Source organism: Galeopterus variegatus, unplaced genomic scaffold (genome assembly GCF_000696425.1).
Source record: "Galeopterus variegatus unplaced genomic scaffold, G_variegatus-3.0.2 Scaffold869, whole genome shotgun sequence".
NCBI lineage: Eukaryota > Metazoa > Chordata > Mammalia > Dermoptera > Cynocephalidae > Galeopterus > Galeopterus variegatus.
The window spans coordinates 391,534-408,105 of NW_007726980.1; the positions used below are offsets into that span (position 1 = coordinate 391,534).

General features: G+C 45.5%; 1 long non-coding RNA gene across 1 annotated transcript in view; it reads right to left on the reverse strand.

The window, feature by feature from the left end:
* Nucleotides 1–11,405: 11,405 nt before the first annotated feature.
* LOC103590748 overlaps nucleotides 11,406–16,572 on the reverse strand; it is a 13,459-nt gene continuing 8,292 nt past the window's right edge. Inside the window, exon 3 of the long non-coding RNA XR_550503.1 lies at nucleotides 11,406–11,484. This is a non-coding gene — a long non-coding RNA (uncharacterized LOC103590748). The remainder of the gene's footprint in view (nucleotides 11,485–16,572) is intronic.

The following is a 16,572-nucleotide window of genomic DNA, read 5'->3' on the forward strand; positions in this document are numbered from 1 at the left end:
TGAGAACCCAGAAATCAACCCACATACTTAAAAAATTAAATTTAAAAAAATGGAAATCTGACTTGTATGTGTATAGACTGGTGGATTTTCACAAAGTAAAAATAGCTGTGTAGGGCTGGCCCGGTGGCACACTGCTACAGTGCGCTGCTTGGGAGCGTGGCGGCTCCCTCCCGCCGAGGGTTCGGATCCCACATACAGACCGGTTCCCGCTCACTGCCTGAGCGAGGTGCGGGCTCAGCACTGAGGGTTGTGATCCCGTTGCCGGTCCCGGTCCGGTACGGGTGCGACACTGAGGGTTGCGATCCATTGCCGGACACGAAAAAAAGAAAAAAAAAAAAAAAAAAAACATTAACCCCTAAGGAAAATATTTGCAAAACTAACAGTTTGTCATGTCACTTAATTTTATGTATCATGAATGCTTTTCGATGTGCAGTTGACATTTTAATGCAATTTTTATGCAATTTGGATAATAAAAGCAGTGAAAATAAGTCTAACTGTATTCTACATTTTTCTCAAATTCGTATGATTTGTTTTCACTTTAACTTGAATAAGTCTTAAATTTGTTGGCTCCTCCCACCCTTTTGTTTTTATGTTCTTATTTGGACAGATTAAAAAGCAGGCAACCCTATGTGAAGTCCCAGATTGTTGGGATTTTAATTACCTGTAAAGTCTGTCTGGCAAGCACTGCTGTAGGTGATCTCTTTCCCTTCCTGCCTCTCCTGGGTACTGTGGGTCTCTATGAATTAGGCCCATCAGTCCTGCCACACCTTGTGTTAAGCTCCAGAGATGTCACTGACACACCTGGCTGTATTGTCTATTATTCTGTGATCCATTAAAAACAAATAAAACTAATGTATCTTCTAAAAACTTCGTTATTTGTCTAAAACCTTCGACTCCCCCTTTCTCAGCTTACATCCCAGTGTCTTTCCTGATCAGCATAAATCTCCACTGTTAGCTCACTGTTCACTCAGCAATTGCTGTTATAACTTACACTTTTCAATAGTCACTAATTTAATGTTTTAACTTCCATTTACAGCAACTACTATCACCATTAGACTCAGAATGGCTCACATGAGAGACAAAGATGGGGGTGGTCCTAGGGGACCCAACTTCAATCGGATAGTCAGAAAACGGTGCCTTCTATATTGCCTCTGCTACTAGATAAACTCGCTTTCACTTGCCTCTTTACTCTGATGTACAAAATTGTTTCCTTAATTTTGGAGCATTCAGTGTTTTCAGTGGGAATTAGGGATCTCAAACAGGGCCAGAAACGGGGAGGGTGGTAGTGATAGAGGTTGATTTGGTGGTGGGTGGAGAGCGAGCAAGCGCTGGGTGCTGGGTGCTGGGTGCAGTAGGCTCTTACCCTGTCATGTTTATGAACTTTTTTTTCCCTTTGTGGCTGGCCGGGGTGGGGATCCAAACCCTTGACCTTGGTGTTACAACACTGTGCTCTAACCAACTGAGCTAACCGGCCAGCCCCTTGTAATGTGTAATTACGTGACCTGGAGTGAGTCGCTGCTTCTCTGTGCCACATCTTTCTGAATCTGGGAAACAGATAGGTTGGTCTCTACGTGGGGGGCCCACACAAACCACTGAGTTGCAAAACGAAGATATCAGACCTTCTACTGATAATTATTTTATCTTTAAAAAAATCCATCTGCATAGTGGTGATGCGCTTCGTCAGGCAGTCAGGTGGCATGCACGGGACTGGGGGGACGCAGAGGTTCGTGACGCAGAGGTGTTCACAGTGGCATCCTGGCTAGTTGGTTAGCAGTTCACCTATGCCCATTTCACATGTCTTATCTAGTTTGAACCAAACTAACCCTCATGAAATGGGTGAGTGACTTAAAGATTCCTGCAAAGAAATGGGTGGGTTGAAGATAATCGTAATTACACGAGGACAAGAAAACAGCAGGAAAACGGCAGAATCAGTTACGTTATGGCTAAAAACAATGAAGAGCTAATTAGGTCAGACAGTAAGTTGACTTAAAACCCTCCAATTCTCTGGGCCTTAAGAATATAAATTTGCTTCTTGTTAACAATATACTTTGTGTAGTGTGTCCATTGTGCCTTTGTGAGTTATCTTTTTCAGCTCTGACAATCATTAAAAGCAAGCATGAAAATAAATGGAACTTTTGAATTAATGTATCAAATGCTTGATATTTGAGATATTTGAACTGATGTATCTCAAAGTGTAATCCCAAGGTTTAAAATAATGGTGCAGATTTTACTATATTGTTCTAACTAAAAATATGATTATGGATAAATTTTAATGACAGTAGACATTTTTATATAACTAATAACAAAATTTAAATATATTAACATTTAAAAAATGTTATAGCATCCTATCAAAAGTATTACATTAATTTATTAGTAAAAAGTACATACATATAATTTATGTATAATGAAACATATGTATATGCGAGTGTGTGTTACTGTTTTTATTGATAGAGATATCCAGTCAAAGAAGGGTGAAGATGTGAATTAGGTAGTTTTCGAGCAGTACTTTGGCAGTAATTATCTCCCTAGAATCTCCTTCAGAAGCCAGGTTACACTTACAGGAAGAAGCTTTTGGGAAATATGTCAAGATCTAACATTTAGTATTAATTTTTAAAAGATCAATCAAAATTTATTGGGACTGAGGGGGGTTGGGAAGGGATTGGTCGAGTAAGGGGCATGAAGAACAATTATGATTTGTAATAATGAATATACAATATTCATTTTTTTGTTAAAATAATTATAACAAAATAATAATAAAAATTATAACAAAAAAATTTATTGAGAACAACAAATAACTTCTTTTTGCCATTGTAAACATAGAAACACTTCGGCAGTTTGTGTGCGTGTGTGTGTGTGCGCACACATGGTATATGCACGTATTCAGACAACACACTGTACCTCACAAATATATACAATTAAATGTTAAAATATTTTGAATTAAAAAATAAACATAGAAATGTTAATGGAGGAACATGGGTTTTTACTATTTCAAATGTCCCTCATTGCCGAACTGCTCATACTTTTAAGGGAATAGTGAAATAAATCATTAAATAAAAATTTACTACTGATATTCATATTTTATTTTTCTTATTTTTTTTATTGAATCATAATTTATTATACATATTTTGGGGGTTCAACATTGACGTATGTTAATCAAATCAATATTATTAGCATATACATTATTATAAATTGTACTTATTCTTTATGCCCATTTTCCAGTCTCTCCCCCCCCACCTCTGATAACCCTAGATTTCTTCTCTCCTTCTGAAAGAGTAACAGTTACTCTGTTGATCTGTTGCCTAGGTGATCTGTCCAGTGCTGAGAGACGTGAGTTCAGGTCCCCCACTATTATCATAGAGTTGATGCTTCTTCTATCATTCTGGAATGGGCTTTGTGGAGAGAGACATCCTCTTCTTTTTGGTCTCCACTGGTGACTCTCCTTGTGTCAGTGCACTCAAGTGACTGGCAGACTAACTGCACAGTGGTTGTGGTGTCTAGCTGCTTTTGTGGCAGCTGTGGCTACTGTGTTGGCTGTGGTGGGCCACCCACATGGAAGTGGTGTTTTTGGCCTGCTCCTTGCCTGGTTGTGGGAGGAGGGGTCAGTCCCACACTCCATACCTCAGGACCCTGGGAGGGCACTGTGGCAGCAGCGGTGTGCCTGGTTGTGGGAGGAGGGGGGTCAGTCCCCGGCTCCATCTGTTTTTACATTCTAAGATGTTGTTGTGGAGCAGTTGGGTGGGAGAGTGAGACGGGAAGTGGGAAGGAGATAGGTTGGGAGGAGGAAAGGGGATGTGGCTGAGGACCATGGCACCCCCCTCATTCCTGCAGGGGAGACCAGGGGGCTTCCAGTGGTGGCTTGGTCATTGCTGGGCTAAATGTAGATGTCAGGGGGGCGTGGCTGAAGCCCTCAGCCCCCCAGTGTCCTGGCTCAGGAGCCCGGGGTGCTGCCTGTGGCAGCTCACTGGTTGTTGCTGGGCTGGGTGCAGATGTTGGGGGGGCATGGACGAGGCCCTCAGCTCCCCACAGTCCCAGTTCCGGGGCCTGGAGTGCTCCCTGTGTTGGCTTGGTGTTCATTGCTGAGCTGGTTGTGGGTGTTGAGGGACATGGCTGAGGCCCTCAGCCCTCCCCTCTCCTTGGCTTGTGGGCTCAGGTTGGCTTCCGGTCCTCCTAGGTTTTATAGGTGATCTTTGGTGAAGTGAGACCTTTACTTGTTAATATCAAGCTTTGTTTCTGGTCTGTGGGTATTTTGTTTTTTGTTTCAGTTCTGTGTTGGATTATTCGCTGTTCCCACCACTTAAACTCTGCACTGGAACTAATTTGTTGTCCTTTGCTTACTTCCAAAATGGGGGAACTTTCTGTGGGGACCAGCACTTGAGCCCTGTGGTTAAGCTAAATTGCTGCTGATTCCCTGGGGAAGGTTTTTTGTGCAGCTCAGGTTTTAATTGTTGACTTTGTAGGTACTTCCAGGTCTGAAATGTGGTGCACCTGGGTTGTGTAGAAACTCTGGTCTGGGCCTGAGAGTTTTCAGCAAACTGCACCCCCTGCAGTTCTATATTCCTGACCAGTCTCCACTGACTGGAGGGCAGATCAGCTGTCCATGCTGTGCCCCAGTGTTTCCCTGGTGGGCCTGTCTTCCCTACCGCCCATACTCCAAACACTTCCCATGGGATGGGCTGTGCACGAGTCCGTTGTGATGACTCACTGGCCTCTGACTGGCTCCATTTTTCCAGTGGCCTGTGGCCCCTCACTCCTATGTGGGTCCATGGGAACCCTGTCAGTGGTCTTGCTCGCCTGGGGGCCACCAAGGCCCTCTTCTCCCGTGTCTCTAAGCAACTCCATCTGAAGGGCACAGCTGCTGCTTTTGCCAGCTCTTGCTCTGTGATCTCACCAGGGCCAGCCTTGAAGTGGCCGGGGCTCGAAATCGTAGGAGTGGACATTTCTTTCTCTCACGGTGTCTTCTCCCGCCTTCATGAACTCTGTAGGGCTCTCCTCCTCTTCCCCTGAGCTCTAGTGGCCCCAGCTTGGCCTGTCATTGCTTTTTAATAGTTGTAAATTGGTTGATTTGTGGGAGAGGGTGACACTGTGGACTGTCTATTCTGCCATCTTGACTGGAAGCCGATACTCATATTTTCTAGAAAGTATAATAAAAGGAAATTTCAAAAAGTTCATGGAAATGGAATTAAAAGATAAAAGTAAAAAATAAACTTTATTTCTTAACATAAGCTTCATCAAGTTCAAGACACTTTTGTAAGCGATGATACCGGCCACTTTAGTCCATCCCTAAAGAACTGAAGGTCCTGGGAATTTAACTATGCCAATGCAGTCTTTTTTACATTATTAGCTGAAGAAAAATGGGTGCCCTTTAAAGATTTTAAGACTAGAAGACAAAAAGAAGTCAGAAGGAGCCAAATCAGGACTGAAAGGTGGACGCCTAATGATTTCCCATCAAAACTCTCACTAAATTGCTTTGTTTGGTAAGAGGAGTGAGCAGGGACATTGTTGTGGGGGAGAAACTCTCTGGTGAAGCTTTCCCAGGCATTTTTCTGCTACAGCTTTGGGTAAATTTCTCAAAACACTCTCATAATAAGCAGATGTTATCGTTCTTTGGTCCTCAGGAAGTCAACAAGCAAAATGCCTTGAGCATCACCCCAGATTGTTGCCATGACCTTTGCTTTTGACCAGCCTACTTTTTCTTTGACGGGACCACTTCCACCTCTTGGTAGCCATGGCTCTAATTGTGCTGCGTCTTCAGGATTGCACTGGTAAAGCCACGGTTCATCTTCTGATACAATTCTTCAAAGAAATGCTTCAGGATTTTGATCCCACTTGTTTAAAATTTCCGTTGAAAGTTCTGCTCTTGTCTGCAGCTGATCTAGGTGCAACAGTTTTGGCAACCGTCAAACAGAAAGCTTGTTAAAGTGTAACTTTTCAGTCAGCTGGGTGAGCTGAACCAACTGATATTTCTATGGTGCTAGCTGTTTCTGCTGTTAATTGCCAGTCCTCTTCGATTAGGGCATGAAAAAGATTAAATTTTTTTTTTTTTTTTTTTTTTTTTTTTTTTGCAAATTGATGTGGCTTGTCCACTGCTGTAGACTTCAACATTGTCTTGTCCCTTCTTATTCATTTATAAACTGCTCATTTATTTGGGGCATTGTCCCCATAAACTTCTCATAAAGCATCAGTGATTTCACTGTTCTACCCAAGGTTCACCATAAATTTGACGTTTGTTCTTGCTTCACTTTTAACAGAATTCATGTTGCTCTGACAAGGACTCTTTTCAAACTGATGTCTTGTCCTTCTTAGTGCCTCAAACTAGATCATGTTCAGGCATGTTATAACAAGTTTGTTGCTTTGCCTCCCACGGATTTGTCACCCCTTATCCCCTGGGTGACGGAGCTGCCAAACATTACTCAAAGCCCATCTCTTCTGAGCAGTGAGAAGCCCTGAAAAGGGTTAATCTCCCAGAACCCTCAAGAGTGAGGCATTCCTTCCATTTGGGAAATTAACCATGAATTGGGGTTCTCTTCCCGCATTTATTCTCCAGACCAGGAAGTTATAGGAATAGAACACAGGTGAGGTTTTTGCTAAGTACAGTTTAAGAAGTTTAACAATAGAAGCTGGCAACATTCAGTAAGTCAAGCAAGGTGACCTTCTGTCATGTAATTTGCAACAAAGGCTTGATTTTAGCAAACATCCTCTTCTTACAGCAATTTCCCAGTATCTTTACATATCAATCAGTAACCTGTCTGTCTTTGAGCCAGCAACCTTGCTGTGTTACAATTTTTTGTCTTACAACAGAGACTATAGCATGGGTAAAATTTCCTGTCCTTTGCAAGGTCAATATTTGAAACTGCAAGGCTTTGGAAAACCAGGCTCTGTGAAGTACATTTGCTTTATGCATACTCCACACAAGTTAGTATCAGTTTATTTTGGTGCAAAAGTTTTTGAACTCCATGACTAGTTTTTTCATAATATGCATTTCCACGAACTTTTTGAAGACCCCTTGTATAATGGGAATAATTTAAATAGTCTCCACTTTCTAAAATTATCCCCAAATTTATAATGTTATCAAGATGCATGTTGAGCAAAAATTCAATTGCTATTTAAAGTTTTTAAAACTAAAAATAAATGTAGATAATTCAAAAATATTTTGAGAAGAAAAGTGTCCTAAAGCCTCCTCACTGTTTCATGATTTTGAGTGGTATAGTTACATGGAGGCTCAGGAAACCTGCGAAGGGCTCACTCTACTTTTGGAATGGGGTTTCCAGGAAAAAACTCAGCCCATGAGACAGGATGAACAGGACCAGGTCTTGGTGGGAAGCCAGGTGTGGGGGGAGGTGGCAATCCACCCAGGATTCCTGGAGGGTGGGAGTTCCTCTTGTCATTAACATCCCATTTGTATCCACTGGATACACTGGATTTGGGAATGAACAGTGAAGGAGGAGGAGGAAGACCAGAAAAGAAAGTGAAAGAAGGAAAGTCCAGCAGCCAAGACGAGGTTCTGAAGGGAGGGGAGCGAGGCCCTCAGTCTCAGGGGAAGCAACACCCCATGCCCAGGGTGGGGGAGCAAATGTTCTCTGCCAAATGCTGCATCTGGATTGTCAGATGCACAAGGATCCACTTCTAGAAGCTTGACTTTTCATCGCTGTTCCATTACTTTTCTTAGATCTGTAGCCTCCTGTCTGGGGATGGTGAGGTTTTCAGCCCCTGAGCTCTCAACCGATGATCAAGAGTTTTTACTTCAAGGGACACAATCTGGCTTTGAGAAGAAGAAATGGTTATTTCCAGCTTTTCTCCAAGGTCTTCTCACTTCTTTCTGTAGGTCTCCAGCTCTTCACCTGCACGGCTCATCTTGTCACTTGCTTCTAAACATTCCTCCTTCTGCTCTGTCATGATGTGCCTTGACAGGAAATATCCTGAGAAGCTCCATTTTTTTCTGTCGACTAAGTCCAGTCACTTCATTACTCTCTCTTGAAAGTTCTGATCTGCACTATTAATCGAAGCTTGCTCAGCCTGGGCCTTTCAGGTTTTCTGTTCTCCAGCAGTGTTGGTACAGAATTGATTTTTCTTTCCATCTTGGTATTGAGATACTTTGCAACATCAGTGAGTTTCCTCCTGGCTCTGGAAGAAAGGAATCTGGTCATCAACATGGTCTCACCTCCTGGCTTTAAGTTTTCATGTGTTCTCATCCCTCAAAGATGCTGCCAATTCTTTTATCTTTAGCTCGTGTTCCTGTAGGAGCCTCATCTGCCTTTCTGCACAGGTCCTAGGGATCACTATGGAGATCCTGAGTATTTCTCCAGTTGCCTGTAAGTACAGTTTAGCTTCCTTACTTGTGTTCTGATGGATTCAGTTTCTTCTTTCAGTGCTTGGATCTTTCTTGAAGTAACAGACATGCTCTTCTTGCTGTGAGCCATTGAATTCTTTTCCCAGCTTGTTTGCTGTAAAGCATGTGATGGACCAAATCACAGGATGGGCCTGTCCAGGGCACTGGGCGATTCTGGGGTTTTGTCTTCTTCCATCAGAGGATGAAACTTGAGGATGGTTTTACATTTTACTCGAACTAGTGCTGAACTGCTAATGGTGTGCACATCTCTATGCATGGAAAATCACTTTTACCGACTGAAAAGTTCTGCCTAAAATCAAGAAAACTGTTAGTGCACACAAGAAGTAGCATGGCAAGCTCCATCCCTCATTGGTATCCAGAGAGAGTGAGGCTTGATCTCATCGTCAGGTACTTCTTCCACGAGACTGCATGTCTCCTGGGCTCACCACAGGGCTGCAGGCTGCTGCAGAGCATGGCCAGCTGGGTTATAACTTTGCAGGATTTCACCTAAAACCAAACCTGTACCAGGCAGCTAGGGCAGAATGTGCCTGGAGAGAGTGGGAAGGCAGAAACAATAGATCAAGAACTCACATGCCCTCAACCTGCCCAGGGCTCTCCCTTTCCAAAGGAACCAACCTCCCAGTCCTCTGTATCTGCCGTTCCCTCTGCCTGGACAGCCTTTGCTCTTGCTACTTGCGTGGCAGGCATGCATCCACTTGGAACCATGGGGCCTCATCACCTGTGTCTCCCCAGTACCCAGTGAAGGGCCTGGCATGGAGCAGGTGCTCTGTACTCCACACATGTCTGTGGAATGAATGAATGAGTGAGTGAGTGTATGGAGAAGCGACAAAGCCATTGCTGGCTGTCCCTGAAAACTCATGCATAATGCTCCATTGGCTTGGCAGATGGTTTCATTAGGAGATGTAGAATATCTGTACAATGTAATTGAAAATATAAACCATTCCTCAAAATTCACCCTTGGACTACTAAGAAGACCTCAGAATTATTTGAAAAATAAAATTCTCTAATGGAGATCAATTTCTGTAATCACATTTCAGTAAATTTAGAAACAAGTAACAAAAATTGAAGTGAAAACAGCAGGTGTAAAAAATCTTAAAACTCTCCCAAATAAACTTTGGATCAGAGAATCAGCAAAACCCAAACTGGACAATTACTTAGAAAATGCTAACAATAAAAATGCTGCATTTCAAAACCTGTGGAGCAGAGCTACTGATGTTCAAAGAGGAAAATTCAGAGCATTTAGTCCTTAAGATGAAAGAGTGAAAATGAACCAGACAATTGAGCAGCCAGCTAACACGTCAGAAATGGAAAAAAGGAAACTCGAGCAAAGCAGAGTAATGGAAGTACTATTGAAACACAATGTTTTAGAACTCAGAAAATCTGGGGGCTTGATAAAATAATCAAAGAGCTAATTATAGGGTGGCTATAATTTTTCCTTTTAAGCAGAGAAGGCAAAAATACTGTGTTGAAAATGAGAAAGAATAAAAAACCAAAGACGTAGAAGAAAATAGATTTTCAGAGCTACCTTCTAGAGCTCTGTGGGTAGGTGGAGAAAAGGGGAGCTGGCTGGTGGCGGCTCTGGCCTGGGCTTCTGGTCACCACCCTTTCCACGCCTAACCTGTCACCCCCACCCCCACCTCCATGAACATTCCAGCCCCTCCTGGTGGGGCCGCCTAGTTTCCTGGGACAGGAAATAGAAAATTCTCATCTAGGCTGCAAGGTGGCTGGGACACACCAGCTGGTGTGAGGCTGGCCAGCCTGGGCTGGGGCCACCGCTGGGGTGCATTTCCTGTCCTGGGGGGTTGGAGGCCATGCTTTGCCTCATTGGTACTTTTCTGTGCCTGTATCTACTAAGAAAGGTATTTTTAAAAAAGTAAAACGACAGGTTCTGGCTCTAAAGGTCTCTATCGGTTGATTACTATGAAGACTGAGAAAAGTGCAGACCTTGCCTTTGGGACATACGCGCATGAGTTTGTGGGAGGAAACAATGACAGAGTGACCAGGGACAAAGCCATTGTTTGCTGACCTCGAGGATGACATACAAACCTGTGGGCTCTGCCAATGGTTTTCCCAGAAGAGCTTAAAACCCCAGTGGAAAAAACCCTAGTCCCTGGGAGGTGTTACGTGTCCTAGGATAGTGTTAAATTTAAAAGCTACTTACGCTCAAATTCACCACGTCCAGAAGCAGGGATCTTAATGACCCCCGCCCCCCCCCTGCTTTGCCTCCCCCTTCTCCATCCAGCTAAGTGGACCCTCCCTCACCCAGAGCTGCTCAAGACAGAACCTAGAGGTCCTTCCTGCGTTCCCTTCCCCAGGCTAACTCACATGCAAACCACGACGAAGCCTTGTCGCGACGACCTCTGAAACGTTTCCTACATCCACGCAGCTCCCTCCTTCTCCACGACTTCCACCCTGGTCAAAGCCACCAGGATTTCTGGCCTGGAGCATTGCAGCAGCCTCTTACACAGTCTGTGTTTCTGCTCTTTTTCCCTTTGGGAGTTCCTCGTGGACCACCTGGAGTTAGCTTCTAAATGTGAATGGACCATCACCACCCTCCTGGTTAGAACCTTCTAAGGCTGGCCATTAGATTGGTGACAAGACCCAGACTCCCTTCCCTGGAAGGCTGCACAGGGCCTGGCTCTGCTGCCCTTGGCAACCTCGGCCCTGGCCATTCTCCCCCTCGCACACTGTGCTTCTGCCACGACCTGCTCCTCACGTTTGCCCCTGCCTTAGGGACGTGCGTTAGCTCCCTCTCCTGCGATGCGCGCCCCCGAGAGACAATGACTCTCTTTCAGTTGTCTGATTTCAGCTTAAACACAGTCTCTCTGGACTTGATATATGGCTCTGCCACTGTTCACTCTCTCACATCTGCCTGTTATATTTTCAATATATTATGTGCAAGTGACATAGAAGTCTTTATGCATTTCCATACGTGTATAGAAATGGCTGGCCATGACAAGGTCACTGTCCTATGTCCTTTTAGCCTAGAACCCAGACAAGGATTTGGGGTAATATCCTGTCTTACCAGATGTGCTATGGATCTTTTTCCAGCTGTTCTGGATCAAGGAGAACCTTATTCCCAGATGCTTACTAAACACTCGCGTCCTGACTGCAAGGTCGTCCTGGCCCTCGTGCCTCTCCATTCTCACTGTCATCTTGCTGTTTGTTTTGGCCTGTAGACCTCTGAGGGGGTGGGGGACAAAGGGAAGGACAGCGGTCTTGGGAACACTGTCCTCAGCAGCCTGGAGCCAGCCTTGCTAGGGCAAAATCCTAGGGGGCAGTGGCTTTCCTCCAAAGTCACCCACTTTTAGTTTTTTTGTGAAATCTGATTTTCAATCCTGTTCTCAGTTTCTTCTAGACATGTTTTGTGACCAGTAAATGTCAAGTGAAAGTCTTGGTCAGAGGGGAAATTTAGAGGTCAAATGTATATAAGATGGCAAGGGAAAGGTGTCAAGGTTATGCCACTCGGCACAATTTCTAAGGAGCGAGACTGGGACATTTAAGAGACACTGTCCAGGCCACAGGACCTCATGGGACAAGAGAGCAAGACAAGGAGGAAACCCAGGCAGTTCAGCGGTGGGTTTGCCTTCTACCAACAGCACGAGCGGAGGGCTGATGTGGCGGGCCTGCGACCACACCCAGCCCAGCGCCTGCTGGGCTGCTCTGCACACACTCCTCCTGGTGGCCCTGGCACGGCGGGTAAGCAGAGCACATGGTCGTCTGGAGCTCAACCACCTGTGGTCCCCTGGCTCCCTAGGGCGCAGGGAGGCCTTTGTGCCTTAGTTTTTTCCTTTTTAAAAACGAAACCACTCAGCCTGTGTTCTCTCTTCTTACGTGGTCCCCTGGCTCCCTAGGGCGCAGGGAGGCCTTTGTGCCTTAGTTTTTTCCTTTTTAAATACGAAACCACTCAGCCTGTGTTCTCTCTTCTTACTTTTTTTTTTGTCTTTTTTCCGTGTCCGGCAACGGATCACAACCCTCAGTGTTGCGCCCGGACCGGACCGGGACCGGCAACGGGATCGCAACCCTCGGTGTTGCTCCCGCCCCTCGCTCAGCCAGTGAGCGGCCGGTCTGTATGTGGGATCCGAACCCTCGGCGGGAGCACCGCCGCGCTTCCCAAGTGGCGCACTATAGCAGTGCGCCACCGGGCCGGCCCCGTGTGTGTTCTCTCTTCTAAAAGAAGAGCAAGGACGATCATCAGTGGTAAATGGCAGTTGCAATAAAACACCACCAAGAACCAGCCTCGCGCTCAGGAGAGAACACGACACCTCCTCCTCGTGGTCTGGGTGCTCCAACACATTCAGAGAAACTTCTCTAGTAACGAACTATGGAAATGGCCCCTGAAAGTACAGTCTTGGGGCTTTGTGCCTCAGGAAGGAATGAGTGCTGGGAAGGGACGTTTGGAGTGACGCACACAAGGGTGCTTTGGAACCGTGGGTTGGGGACTCCCATCCTGCTTTTAATCAGATCGAGAGTGTAAATAATAAATCCAGAGTCACACCTGCATTGTCCCATGTGTTCTCCTCGTTGTCATCACAAGCATCCGGAGAGGCAAATGCCCTGCACGGGGTGGTCCGGAGGGAGCCATCAGGCAGGCTGTGGCTTGTCACTGCCTCCCCAGGGGCGTGGGGCCTGCTCAGAGTATGAAGTGTACGGAGCCGGTGCCATACACTTTCTGTTTCGTCATCAGTCACCAAACACATGTGACTTACTTTACTTACTTAAATTGCTTATTAAAGTACCATATCAGCTACTGGTGAAACAGGAACTTACTCGTTTTCAATGGCAAATAAACACCAGAATGATGTTTACTGGGGTCAGGTGTGAGGCCCATCAGATCACTTAGTGGAGCCACCTCTGAGCCGCTGGCCTCCTGGCCCCATTGATGGGGGTGCCCTTAGGAGGCCGCGCGCAGCTAGAGGCTGAGTGATGCGCCTGCGCGCCAGGCGTCCTCTCCCATCCCACCGTGAGGGCCCTGCTGGGGACATACTGCCATGCTCGCTCCTCAGGCACCCTCCTTCCCTCTGGGCCCTGGCCCATAGGTGTTGATAAAGTCCCTGTGTGACACTAGGCCACTGGATTACTGGCAAGAGGGGTTTAAGCCGAGGCCCCCAAGAGTAGGATCCTCATGATAGGCTGCCTGTCCCTGAGCCATTGAGATTGTGAGGACGGACTCGCTCCCTCTGTCACCACTCGAATCCTCACGCCCTTACCATTTGCCCCCATGCTGCTCTGAGAGCCCCCTCTCCACATGCTGCTGGGGCCTCCCTCTTCCCTGCACAGTTTCCTTCTCTGGTTTGTAGGGTCCCTCAACCTGCAGGCAGCACGAACCAGCTCCCCTCTCCCACAACCACATCTCCCCTGCTGCCCTGCACAGCCTCAGCTGCTGCTGTCGTGGTTCTGGGCAAGCACCCACCCAGGTGTGACCTCAGGGGCAGCCTGCCGAGGGGGTCTGGGGACACAGCCAGCCCACTTTAATTCAGGGATTTCACTCAGACATCTATTGGAAGCAGAGTCCCAGCTGTGTGTCAAATAGGCTGCTTCTGCCACCTACCAATGCCTGTTGGAAACGGCAGGGTCTCCCCTGGGACCCTGGGCAAATGCCAGAGTGTCTTTGGATCTGTTCAACCTTTGACGAAGGCTGCTGGTGGGAACAGGTGGGCACTGATTACTCTTAGAAAATGTTCCCTTTCTCTCCCCTCTCCCATTTCCCGCGACTAGCAGGGCCTCCCCGCTCGCGTGCTTCGGAGCAGCATGCTGGCTTTTCAGATCGGTGTCGACATACTGCTTCTGAGAGAACCGTCCAACCATCTTGACCAACTCCTTTGGTGGGAAAAACATTTCACATGCTGTTGCATGAACTAACCATGTAACTAACCCCTTTCTGAAGAATGTAGAGTGAATTCCGGGGGTTCATGATAATAAGCCCTTGGGGGGTGGGTTTCCTCCTCTGGCTCAGAAGGATCTCTTCACCCACGATGACCATTCCGGGCACCCCTTCCGAGCCAGAGCTAGAACTAGTGTAAAGGCAGAGACGCTCTTAGGAGGGGGGAGGGTGGAAGGAGCATTTTACTGTGTATCAAGATATGAGAGCAGAATCGCATTTTTGTTTTCTAAAACAGACACTTCGTATCATTGTACCTAAATTATGAACCAGCCTGCCCTCTTCTGAAAACAGAATATTTGATGTTGTCAGAGGTGCTATCTTTTGATTTTTTAATTTTACTGGGGGCGTTACATTTATTTTGTGGAGGGGCATATCTAGTGTGCTTTTCATCTCCTCTGCATGCGTTTGTACCTCTTCCAAGCCATTTCATACCTCTGGGCCTTTGCACGTGCTGCTCCCACTGCTGGAGCCCCGCCTTCTCCTGCAGCACCTCTCCCACCCTCAGTAACCAAATTCCTACTCATCCTTCAAGACTCAACTCAGACATCCCTTTCTCCAGGAAGCCTTCCTCCTGCCCCTAACCCGCGCCCCCCCCAACCCTGAGGCTCCTCCCCCCCCATCTCTCATACCCTGTGCAGATACTTCCCTTCTTTCTACCCATATTTTAAGTAAATTTCAGTGTGTCTCTCTTCCCTTCTAGACAGTAAGCTTTCTGGAACCAGTTAATGAATTTTAGTCATGGTTACATTCCTCGCAGAGATCACAAACCCTGGCAGGTAACTGGTGCTTAAGTTGGTGGTGTTTCCCCTGCCCTGACCTCTTCACAGCGCCTTCCTCTAGAACCTTCCTTCCTTAAGAAGAAATGACGTGTCCTCGGGCACACCTGCCATGACATTTTATTTTTATAGTGGCTAATGTATAGGGCTGCTCAACAAATTTAGCTTTGTAACCTATATGCTCTATCGTCTGCATGAAGAGTTCTTAAACTTTTTGGTCTCAGAACTCCTTTATAATCAAAAATTACTGAGGACACCATGGAGATTTTGTTTATGTGGGTTCTATCTATTGATAGTGTTATTGTATTACAAATTAAAATGGTGAAACTAAAAAACCCTAGTAACGCGTTTAAAAATAATAAGCCCACTACATGCTGACATAAATATTTTTGAAATGAAAAATTTTGTGAGAAAAGTGGCATTATTTCATATCAGGGTTTCTCAACCTTGGCACTACTGACATTTTGGACTAGACAATTCTTTGTTGTAGGAGGCTGTCTGTCTAGTGCATTGTAGATATTTAGCAGTATTGCCGACCTCTACTCACCAGATGCCAGTAGCTCCCTCCTCCTCCCAGTTATGACACAAAGTTGCCTAATATCCCCTGGGCAGGTGGGGAGAGAACATCTTCATCCTGGGTGAGAACTACGGTTTTATTATTTTGTGAGTCTTTTTAATGTCTCAATTAATAGAAGGCAGCTGGATTCTTACATCTTTTCTGTATTTAGTCTGTTGCAATATGTTGTTTTGGTTTAAGTGTGGGATGAAATTACACCCCTACGTGGATATGTCATTGGACAAGGGAGATGTATTTCAACAGCTTTTTAAGGTAATTGTGGATATTCTCCTTTGATGCTGTACCAAAACTCAGCAAGTGGTGGTTTCTTAAAGATTTGTTGCATTGGGGAATTTGAAACCATATCAATAAACTTTTTCTGCTACATTAAAATATATTGGTTTGTCTTGGACTTTGAGTGAACCCATGAAATTTTGTAACGTCATATATTAGTCATTAGGAAAATATGTATGCAGGTCATTTAAATGTTGACACATCTCATTATACAATATAAAAGAAATTACATTTGTTAATCTTATTAGAAAAGGTTTTTTAAAAAAAAAATTGATTATACATATTCATGGAGCACAGAGCTGACCATCAGCACCACCTGCACCCAAAATGTGGTAATCAGATCAGTACTATCAGCACACCCACCACCTCAGATTGCAGTGACTCCCTGTGTCCCCCTCTCAAAGCACAGAGAAGCTATCGAGGTCACAATAGCAGATGCAAGTTTCCCGAAACTCCAATTTCCTCTTGAAAGCTTGGATTTTATCACCAGCAAAAAATATTGCCAACTATCTTCCCTGAAGTGATTGGCTCACTTGGTTTTGAGAAAATGGCTGCCAAATACCAAAGTCTACGTAATCATACGTGATAAATTGTTCTTTCAAGTAAAAACAGCGTTCCATGTGGGCAGTGGCTAGCTGAAGCGATCGCGTGGTCTTTTCCTCCAGACAAACACCGCTCTTTGGTGTGCAACCCATATGTTTCATGTGCACTTCTC